The sequence below is a fragment of the Lactuca virosa genome, chromosome 6 (assembly GCF_052849685.1).
Source record: "Lactuca virosa cultivar CGN04683 chromosome 6, Lactuca_virosa_CGN04683_v6, whole genome shotgun sequence".
Taxonomy (NCBI): Eukaryota; Viridiplantae; Streptophyta; class Magnoliopsida; order Asterales; family Asteraceae; genus Lactuca; species Lactuca virosa.
Genome location: NC_136431.1, coordinates 200,632,532 through 200,644,302, shown reverse-complemented (window position 1 = coordinate 200,644,302; position 11,771 = coordinate 200,632,532).

Genomic DNA, 11,771 nt, shown 5'->3' with positions numbered 1-11,771 from the left:
TAAACTAAGGCCCCAAAATATATAAATCTCCAGGGTTTTTATAAAAATATATTAAAAGAATTAGTGGTTGAACTAATTATTGAGGGAATATTTGCTTTTCCTTAATTTATGGCAAAAGCAAACCACCACCACCTCACTCTATGATTAGCCACTCTTTCCCACTACCCCTTGTCACCTTAGTGGACCTTTACACCCAATCTCCAGCTCTTCCCACGTTCTAAGAGCTGGAGAATTGGTCATCTCTCCTCATTCTCATTAACTTCTTTCATTCTACACTTAGCAACCAAAGAACACTCTCCAAAATTCTCTCATCTTTTCTCTCAACTTCAAGAACTTCAAGGCTTTCTCCAGGGATTTCTTTCTTCAATTAGTAAGTATCTTCATAATTCATATAATTATTACACTCCATTCTACTCAAATCATTGATATCTTACACAAATTCCATCTTATTCGGTGTTAGATTCTCGAATCATCAAGACATCTTCTTAGTGTTCTTGGGTTGAACACTTCCTCTCTCTTACTTTCATCTACTGAAACCACATAGGATGAGTTCATACCCCTACATTTACATGTTTTTCTTAAGTTTTAAGGGGGGAATACAAGTAAAATCATCAAGAACACAATTAAACTTTTTCTATCAGATTACATCAGAAAAGATGAACTTCGATCACAGACTGTTTTGGTCAACTTAAATATTTTAGTTTTCAAAACTGTTCCAGGTGCAAGTAGTTCAAACTCTTAACTTTAAAATGGCTACTTGCACACCTCCATATGATTTTTCTACAATTTATGGTGATTTTTACAAAACTGCCTGTCATTTCAGAGGCAAACCCGGACCAGTCTGTGATTATGAACATTTTCACCTCTGTTAGAGATCACTAAAAATCATGATAAAATTTACGAACAAACTAGACTCATATTCCAAACTCTTAGAATTTGTGGATTTGGATTTAGAGCTTTGATGATTTTTTTATAAATTTTCTAAGAACAGTAACAGAAACTGTATTCAACGAAAAGTTGCTGTCAATTTCATTTCACCTTGTAACATGTTGAGCAAGGTGTATATCTTTATGTGATTATATGTTATTGCAATATATGACATTTTATCTTAATATTTAGACACACATCAGTTTACAAATGGATTTGGACATATAAAATATAAAGAATAACAAGTGATTATAATCAAAGTACAACCGATACATTCAAACATTTAATAAACTATTTTGAATATAGTTTGCATACATTACTACGTACTACCATTGGTTGATAAACTATAATAGGTATAGTTTATGATACATTACATAACACATACATTTAAAAAGGGTACATTTATACAAAGGATATTTTCATTAAGCAAGGTACGGCCATACGGTACCAAGTTTTCATAACACGTAATTCCGTTAATGACTTTGTGAGACATTTACTTCAAATTATCATTAAGTCCTGTATTGTAACCAGAGTCTCCTTGAGGGAGAGCGTGATAGTTGTGTATAGATCTATATTGGGTTTGACAAACCCACACCTAAACTGCATGCAACAGTTAGACCGATAGGTCTGGGGTGACAAATGTCATAACATTTCCGACGCCTGAAGAACGTCGTTTTAGGCAACCTTGGTCCTAGTATGGTTATAATAAACTCACATAAAGTATTAATAAACATTGGAATTTACGGGAACTTCATTAAAATTTAACGAGTTTATGTCGATTTAAACTTGCATTGTTTTACTATAAATATGACAAATTACTTGAACATTTCGGTCTTTGGGTTTTAAGACTACATTTACACATTAAGGAAAATATTGGATTTTCTAAAACAAATACTACTTTTACAAACGAAAGGCTTTTAATAATACCAAACAAAAGCTTATGAACTCACCAACCCTTGTGTTGACACTTTTTCAAACAACTTGTATTCTCAGGAAATCATTAAACATGTAACCAAGTGCATTTGAGGATGGGACGCTAAGGCGTCTACTATTTCATATTTTGTCAACATAATGTAATTGATTCGTAAACATGTAATTCATACAATGATGTAACTTTTTCAATTATATATATGTTGGTTGGGTTTGCTTGAATTACTATTACAATTGTTGTTATGATACTATACATGAAGTCCTCCACCCCCGGACGTTTCCGCCATCCTTGGTTTGGGGGTGTGACAGATTGGTATCAGAGCACAGTTTATAGTGAATTAAGTATATCAAACCACATAAGATATACAAACTATAAACACAATTGGGACTAATAGTCTCTGATTTGTGCATTTTTCAAATAAATATACTTTTAGAAAATGAATGGTTTCTTATTAAAAGTATAAATACATGCATACATGCTCACATAGTGTCATAACTAGAAGAACATAAAGTAAAAGAAGAGGAGTTGTACATTATGGGTATGCCTTGGTATATGTAAATCAAGTCTGGGAAGGATATAGCCTGATCAACTATATCTGTCCGAGGAGTGACTTGCATATACTGGGGGATAGTCATAATGGGCAACAAATCTAACAACCTAACTACACCCTACAGGGAATACTTTAAGAATCGAATCTAAACACCTAAAAATACTATAGGAGTATTTGGTGATACTATAACCAACTTATGTGAAAACTAAAGACCTCTATTAGTAGGCCTATGATAACTGAGTGCATACGCCAAGGTTATACATAATTAAAGATATTATAGACTCAGAATCTATGACTATTGCTCTACTTCCTGTTCCTTGTTTGGTTGTGGACTTAGAGTAGAGTCATTTATTCGAAAGTCTATTCTATCTCAAATTATGTATAACTGATATGCACTACGTGATTATAGACGTAATTAATAAGGATCACCCCTATAAGTAATTATAGGATTAGGCGTCTATTAATTATCTCTTCTACCCCTATTCTCGCACGAGCAACATGATGTGTAAATTTTAACGCCCGTACAAAACCTACTTCTACCCACTACCATAACTTCGTCTCCAAGACGTTAACAGAAACACCAAGAATAGTTCACTAAAGTGCGAAATTATACATGTGTATATAAATGGTAAGGATATTTACTAAAAGGTTTATCAATGAAATAGGCATGCATTTTATTTCATTGAATCTCACTACTTGGTATTACAAACAATTTACAACTGGTAACTCTAAGATTCTTTAGGTGTACCTCGAAGTTATGTGTAATTAAGGAATGATTGACCTAGAAATGGTGAGTCCGCCTTAGGACCTGTTCCTTGTTTGGTTGTGGACTTAGGGTAGACTCATTAGGATCAACAGTCTAATAAAATTTTAATTACACATAACTGGGGGCATGTCAAGTGAATCTTAGGGGTGGATCAGACACGGAACAAATCACAAGATTATAATCAAGTTATTCCTACTAAATTCATAAGTCTATTTATATAGACCTCTGGTATAGAGTCGTCGGCGTAGTCGTGTCGGCAATCTAGAATATGGCTAATACAAACTATAATACCCAAATTATACAAAATTTTTTGCATTAAAAATCAATAGACAAATACATAAAATGAAACTAAAAAGGGTATCAAACTATCAAGAGAAAAACACATACAATGTAGATTAAAATCCACTAATTATAACAAAATGGCTAAGGATTGTTATGTCCTCTCTTCTTATAAATAGCTTTGAAGCAAGCTTGCCTAAGCTTCTTTGTTCTTTCTGTCAATTCCATACCTGGCAATTTCTCCATCATCTTCTTGTGCCCTTCTAACGTCTCTATCTCCTCCTTTAATCCCAACTCCTAATTTTTTTTTTAAAAGGTAGATGCAATATATTTTTCATGTGAGTTCACAAAATTTACAATGAGTTAAGTTTATATAAATATAAATCGGGAAATCGTAGTAAATCAATTGATTTGATGTGGCATATGCCTAGGACCTATGTTTAGTTATAAAGAAACTAACAATTAAAATTTTAGAAAATACCAAAACTACTTTGGTTACCAAGTGCATGAGTAATGTATAGAAGGTTATTATCATAATTTACCTTGGCATTTTCAATGAGGGATTGAAGGCTCTTTAGTTTTCTATGAGGCCATCTGTTTATGTTTAGCTCTCTGCATCTTTTCTTCAACACTGTTAAACTTATCCCTAGTTCCTTTGCTGCTATGATTATCGGCATCTCAAAGTACTTCTCTATCTCTTCAAACTCCAATGGTCTCAATCTCTTTGCCACCTTCCGGCCACCGTGATCAGGGGTGGCAGCACTAGAACTACATGTAGCCTCACCACCGGATTTACAGTCTTCACTGAAACTAACCAATGGTAAATTACCATCCTCCCAACAATCCCATAAGCTTATATCTTCAAGGGGATCAAGATCGTGAAACTCATTTCTAGAAATGATGTTTTGATCTTTGTTAAGTACTGTGGAAACGTTCTGATCGAGCACTTCATGCAATTTTTCCGACAACTCATAATCATGATGGTTGAGCATGTCACCACTGCAAAAATCCAAAAAAAACTCAAGATAATCAAATCCAACACGATGAAAGACTCTTTTTGATCACTACAAATCCAAACCATGTTTTGATCAATGTCGACAAAATCACTTTTCTGTGCGTAAGATGGTGTAATGAGTGACGTTTATATATACCTGAAAAGATCTTGATGATCAAAGTACTGAAACCAATCGAGGTCATCTATGGGGTTTTGATGATCTGCAGGTGGATCCATTTGTGAGGGAGAAGTTAAAAGTCGCGGTAAGAATGTGATGATTTATATAAGTAAAGTGGGAGAAGTAATTAATAGCAAATTGTTGGGAATGCAACAAAACAAGTTAAGCACTTCTGAAAAATTGATAAATGATTTCGGTAACACTCGCGGAATATAAACTAGTGAAAATTACAAATGAAATGGAATATATATAGTCTATGATGTTATGGTTATTGTGTATCTAACAAATGAAGAGAAAATGAATATATATATATTCTTTAAGCCGTAACCTTCTTCTTCAATTCACACACATATACGGATATGTTGCTGCAAATTATGACTTGTGTGCCTCATGCATTTAATGCATCACATGCCTACTGCATATTCTTGACTTTGAAGCTACGTACCAGTTTCCAATTTCCACAGTAGCACAGTTTTCATTAGAAAGTACTCCAAGTCTTCACACATGAACCAGTTAGAAAGTACTCCAAGTCTTCACACATGAACCAGTTAGAAAGTACTCCAAGTCTTCACACATGCAAATTATGACTTGTGTGTCGCTATAGGTATGTCGTTGGCTCTTGTTAAAAACCTATAGCGACAACAAGTCATCGTAATAGATTAAACCTGTGGTGACAACAAGTCATCGTAATAGATTAAACCTGTGGTGACGACAAGTCGTCGCTATAGGTAACTAATAAAACTTTATTTTTTTTTACCCCGAGAATATGATTGACAAAATCTATCCGACGAGACCCTCGTGATACCTCTTGACGAAATTGAAATCAACGAGAGTCTCCACTTCGTGGAAGAACCGGTAGAAATCATGGATCGAGAGATCAAAAGAACAAAGCAAAGTCGTATTCCCATTGTGAAGGTCCGCTGGAACGCTAAACGAGGACCCGAATTCACCTGGGAACGCGAGGATCAGATGAAACAAAAGTATCCACATCTCTTCCCAAACTCTTGAAATCCCAGTCAAAATGAAAATTTCGGGACGAAATTCCTTCTAACGGGGGGATGATGTGACAACCGTCAAATTTCGGTCAAGTCAAAGTCAAACAAAGTCAACAAGTCAAACCGGTCAACTCCAATAACCCTTGTATGTTAGGGTTTACGTTATGTAATCACTATACAATTCGCTATTTTAATGAGAAATCATCATTTGGAAAGTTCATGTGTTTGATTTTCCTTAGCCTTAACAGTACTAAACAACGAACCAAAACGATAAAACATTATTGCACACTCATCGGGAGTGTGTACGACACTAAAACACGGTTTAACGGGGTTTACGAACCTTGCGTTATGAAGCCGGACACTCAAATTAATCACAAACGAAACCTCTCTAAATCGTTTTCACTCTATCTCTTTCTATTTGAAATCTCTCCCAAATCTCTCTTAAAAGTTCCCATAACTTTTTGGAATCATTCGGGTCATCCCGCCCCTTAACCGGGTCAAAAACCACTTGAAACGGGGTAAAAACGGGTAAAATAGCCTTAAGGACCCAAAACGGAAACTTCAGGACCGAAACCTCTCATCCGAGGCCTCGGATCCGAAGCCTCTCATCAGGACCGAAGCTGAAGCCTCTCAGGAGACCGAATCCGAAGCCATCAGACAGCAGCCTCGCATGCGAGGGTCCGAAGTCTCGGCCCCCATCCGAGAGGTCTCGCAGACGGTCCCTTTTTACCGGTTTTTCGACTACGACTTCGTTTTAACTCCGTTTTTCATTATTTTAACGTGGGATTTTCACCCAAAACTTTATTTTATAAACTAAGGCCCCAAAATATATAAATCTCCAGGGTTTTTATAAAAATATATTAAAAGAATTAGTGGTTGAACTAATTATTGAGGGAATATTTGCTTTTCCTTAATTTATGGCAAAAGCAAACCACCACCACCTCACTCTATGATTAGCCACTCTTTCCCACTACCCCTTGTCACCTTAGTGGACCTTTACACCCAATCTTCAGCTCTTCCCACGTTCTAAGAGCTGGAGAATTGGTCATCTCTCCTCATTCTCATTAACTTCTTTCATTCTACACTTAGCAACCAAAGAACACTCTCCAAAATTCTCTCATCTTTTCTCTCAACTTCAAGAACTTCAAGGCTTTCTCCAGGGATTTCTTTCTTCAATTAGTAAGTATCTTCATCATTCATATAATTATTACACTCCATTCTACTCAAATCATTGATATCTTACACAAATTCCATCTTATTCGATGTTAGATTCTCGAATCATCAAGACATCTTCTTAGTGTTCTTGGGTTGAACACTTCCTCTCTCTTACTTTCATCTACTGAAACCACATAGGGTGAGTTCATACCCCTACATTTACATGTTTTTCTTAAGTTTTAAGGGGGGAATACAAGTAAAATCATCAAGAACACAATTAAACTTTTTCTATCAGATTACATCAGAAAAGATGAACTTCGATCACGGACTGTTTTGGTCAACTTAAGTATTTTAGTTTTCAAAACTGTTCCAGGTGCAAGTAGTTCAAACTCTTAGCTTTAAAATGGCTACTTGCACACCTCCATATGATTTGTCTACAATTTATGGTGATTTTTACAAAACTGCCTGTCATTTCAGAGGCAAACCCGGACCAGTCTGTGATTATGAACATTTTCACCTCTGTTAGAGATCGCTAAAAATCATGATAAAATTTACGAACAAACTAGACTCATATTCCAAACTCCCAGAATTTGCGGATTTGGATTTAGAGCTTTGATGATTTTTCTATAAATTTTCTAAGAACAGTAACAGAAACTGTATTCAACGAAAAGTTGCTGTCAATTTCATTTCACCTTGTAACATGTTGAGCAAGGTGTATATCTTTATGTGATTATATGTTATTGCAATATATGACATTTTATCTTAATATTTAGACACACATCAATTTACAAATGGATTTGGACATATAAAATATAAAGAATAACAAGTGATTATAATCAAAGTACAACCGATACATTCAAACATTTAATAAACTATTTTGAATATAGTTTGCATACATTACTACGTACTACCCTTGGTTGATAAACTATAATAGGTATAGTTTATGATACATTACATAACACATACATTTAAAAAGGGTACATTTATACAAAGGATATTTTCATTAAGCAAGGTACGGCCATACGGTACCAAGTTTTCATAACACGTAATTCCGTTAATGACTTTGTGAGACATTTACTTCAAATTACCATTAAGTCTTGTATTGTAACCAGAGTCTCCTTGAGGGAGAGCGTGATAGTTGTGTATAGATCTATATTGGGTTTGACAAACCCACACCTAAACTGCATGCAACAGTTAGACCGATAGGTCTGGGGTGACAAATGTCATAACATTTCCGACGCCTGAAGAACGTCGTTTTAGGCAACCTTGGTCATAGTATGGTTATAATAAACTCACATAAAGTATTAATAAACATTGGAATTTACGGGAACTTCATTAAAATTTAACGAGTTTATGTCGATTTAAACTTGCATTGTTTTACTATAAATATGACAAATTACTTGTACATTTCGGTCTTTGGGTTTTAAGACTACATTTACACATTAAGGAAAATATTGGATTTTCTAACACAAATACTACTTTTGCAAACGAAAGGCTTTTAATAATACCAAACAAAAGCTTATGAACTCACCAACCCTTGTGTTGACACTTTTTCAAACAACTTGTATTCTCAGGAAATCATTAAACAGGTAACCAAGTGCATTTGAGGATGGGACGCTAAGGCGTCTACTATTTCATATTTTGTCAACATAATGTAATTGATTCGTAAACATGTAATTCATACAATGATGTAACTTTTTCAATTATATATATGTTGGTTGGGTTTGCTTGGATTACTATTACAATTGTTGTTATGATACTATACATGAAGTCCTCCACCCCCGGACGTTTCCGCCATCCTTGGTTTGGGGGTGTGACAGAACATGACATGTTCTTGACCATTAAGCTATTCTTTCAGACCCTAGGAGGGGTCTTAAGTCATAAAAATGGGTTCTAATGGTTAGTTTTGCTTCATGCATCATTTAGAAGGTCTTAATGGAATAAGACCTTGAGTTAAGCACTTATTGGACATGCTAAGTCATAGAGTTGGAGACTTTATGACTCCTAAGAGTATTTTAGCCATGGATATGAATTATGGAAGTAAGAGCTTTATCCATTAAGCTCTTAATGGATTTTTGGACTTCCGAGGGTACGTCCCGCGTACTCGGAGTATGCCCTGCGTACGAAGTCAACCACCCCGGTGGTGGTCAACATGTGAGGCTGCGTGTACGCCCAGCGTACTTTCGGAGTACCCCCCCCCCCCCGCATACGCACCCTGAGTTCATTCGGTTGAGTTGACTCGGTTGGATTGACTCGGCTAGGTTGACTCGGTTGACCTAGTTGGTTTGACCAGTTTGAAATTGACCAAGTTTGACCTTGAGGGTATTTTGGGTATTTTGGGATTTTGATGGAAATCGGTCATTTGGTGGGAATAAGTGTCGGTTAGAGAGCTGAGATTCGGAGTCTAGACCTTATCAGCATTTGTCCAGTTTGTGAGGTGAGTTTTCCTCATTGTACTTGCGATTCGAAGGCACCAAGGCCGGCCCTTTGGATCTGATATCCTATTATGTATGATATTGTGATGTAGTGATCTGTTAGATTGGTATCCTGGTATATAGGATGATACTATGCTTAGTGATTTGTAGATCAGTCTGACTGTTTGTAGACTGTTATATGATTATCTGTTATATGTGCACATATTTCGTCGGTGGCTAAGGCTTTACTGCTTTGTGTGTAAGCCAACAGGACGGGGGTATACCAACCCGAGGTTGAATGGGCCCAAGGGTATTCCACCCCGATGATGATAGGACCTGTTGTAGATTGACATTCCAACCCGATGGTTGATGGGCCTGGGGTATTCCAACCCGATGGTTGACTTGACCCATAGTGTATTGGCATTCCAACCCAATGGTTGATGGGCATGGGGTATTCCAACCCGATGGTTGATTGGGCCCGACATGTTGTTATTGTATTTGTTATTTGTTTATGTGTTGGTACTTTGGGGGATCTTAGTAAGCGTTGGCTTACAGTTTTGGGTTATGTTTCAGGTACTTCAGATGACTGCGGGAAGGCGAAGGCGTGACTGTACACATCCTCATGTTTTTTGACTTATGATTTTGGGAGACTCTGATGTTGAAAATGTTTTGAAAACTATGATTGTAAACAATTTGTGAAATTGGTTAGTTTTAAAAAGTTTAAATTTCTTGTGATTTTTATAGGTGTTACACATCCCATTTAAGAAGAAGCCATTAAGGTTTATGAATCACCTACAACCTTCCCTCTAACCTTTCTTTAATCCATCAAAACATATCTAAAATTTGCTAAAAACATTTTTCCCTTCAGGCAGAGAATTCACATCTAGTTTAATAGTTGATTATGGATTTGATCTTCTAAGTTCCTCACCATATGACCAGATTTTGGAATAGTGCTCTACAAGTGTAGCCTAAATGATATAAAGTACACGTTTCTTTGCAATCCTATGTCTCATACTAACCTCCATTCCAAATTTCTTTTTCACATACTCGTGAAGTTGCCAAATACTCATCTTCTGTTTGTGTAAGAATTCAAGTATGAAATGGCTACCAATCCAAACATAGTTAACAAATGATCATAACTTCAATTTTCTAGCATAATTATGATCACTAATTATAGCTTTAATTTGGAAAGAATGCTCATCATCGTCTATGAATCCTAAATCCTAAAACTACACTGTCCAAAATAAAATTTCACCAATAATCTCATACTATCATTTTTTATAACATAATTGATACCCATTAGCAACTGTATAATTGTAAATCGTATGTTTAATCTGTTTGGGACTTTCAAACCCCATACCTAGAATAGGCTTCTATTTTTTCTAGTGAATATCTTCATTGAAGGTTGTCATCACATCAATTTTTGGATCATTCTCAGCCATCACAACATCAAGCCATCCTCAGGTACTTTTCCTAAGATTGGATTCTCCTTACTCCAAAGTTTACTGAGGAAAGAATCATTCCTAGTCTTGTTCATAAGAGTGACATCATTATGGTCACTCTCAAAATCCAAGTCTTCAACCACATCTTCTGCCAAATCCGAAATCTGACCCGTATCTTCTTGCGCATCTCTAACATTTAAGTGGTGGTTCTCAAGGATACATACTTTTGTTTTACCTTCATGTAGCCACTATTTCATATTAGCCCCACGATGATCTATGTACATATCCAGTGCACACCCACAATTGTAACCAACATTAATGAAGTCAATGTGGTCAAGATTTGTTTCTATTACCTTCAAACCTATTGGAAAACAATATTCTCTTAAACAATAATACACCTTCAGACATCTCTTGTCAGTATATTTTTCCTAAAATTCATAACTTTCTTGTCCATCCCCGCAAAATCGATATCTTTAAACAAGTGATGTATGCCATCCGTGTACATTAGAAAATGGTATCTCGAAAATATACCTTAAAAATGAACATCGAGCTTCATGTACAAAGCCTTTGTCGACAAAACCAAACAAGGATAGGCAGAAAAGGGTTTCTAGTAAGAAGGAGAAACGAGAGAAATGTTAGTCATTAACCAGAAAGTGCTTTTTAAATACGACACCTCCAGAATGACATGTCAAACTTCATAAAATGAGGTGGCCTAAACGTTTTAAAATAAATATGGACCGTTAGTTGGACTAGAGTGACATTAAGCATTTACATTAAATGATAAAAAAAATATGTTACAATAATATTGAATGTTCAATAAATAAAAAACAAATAATAATTGGCTATAAAGAACCTCTCAATGAACAAAGTTTTTATGATCATGAATGATGAATTTTGTTTTTTAGACAAAATTTGATAATATTAATAATAATAAGAATCAATGTTTATTAGGACCGGGGAATTAATCGTCAATAATTTTTTCTGTTAGTTTGTTTTCAAAATTATGAACGCCTTAACGCTACGATAATCAAACACATCAAAGCCCGTCTGGACCCACTTTATATAACCCATAAACTCCTTTCAAATCTTGTATTTATTACGTTTTAATGGACGATATCAATTCACAAGAAAATTACATCT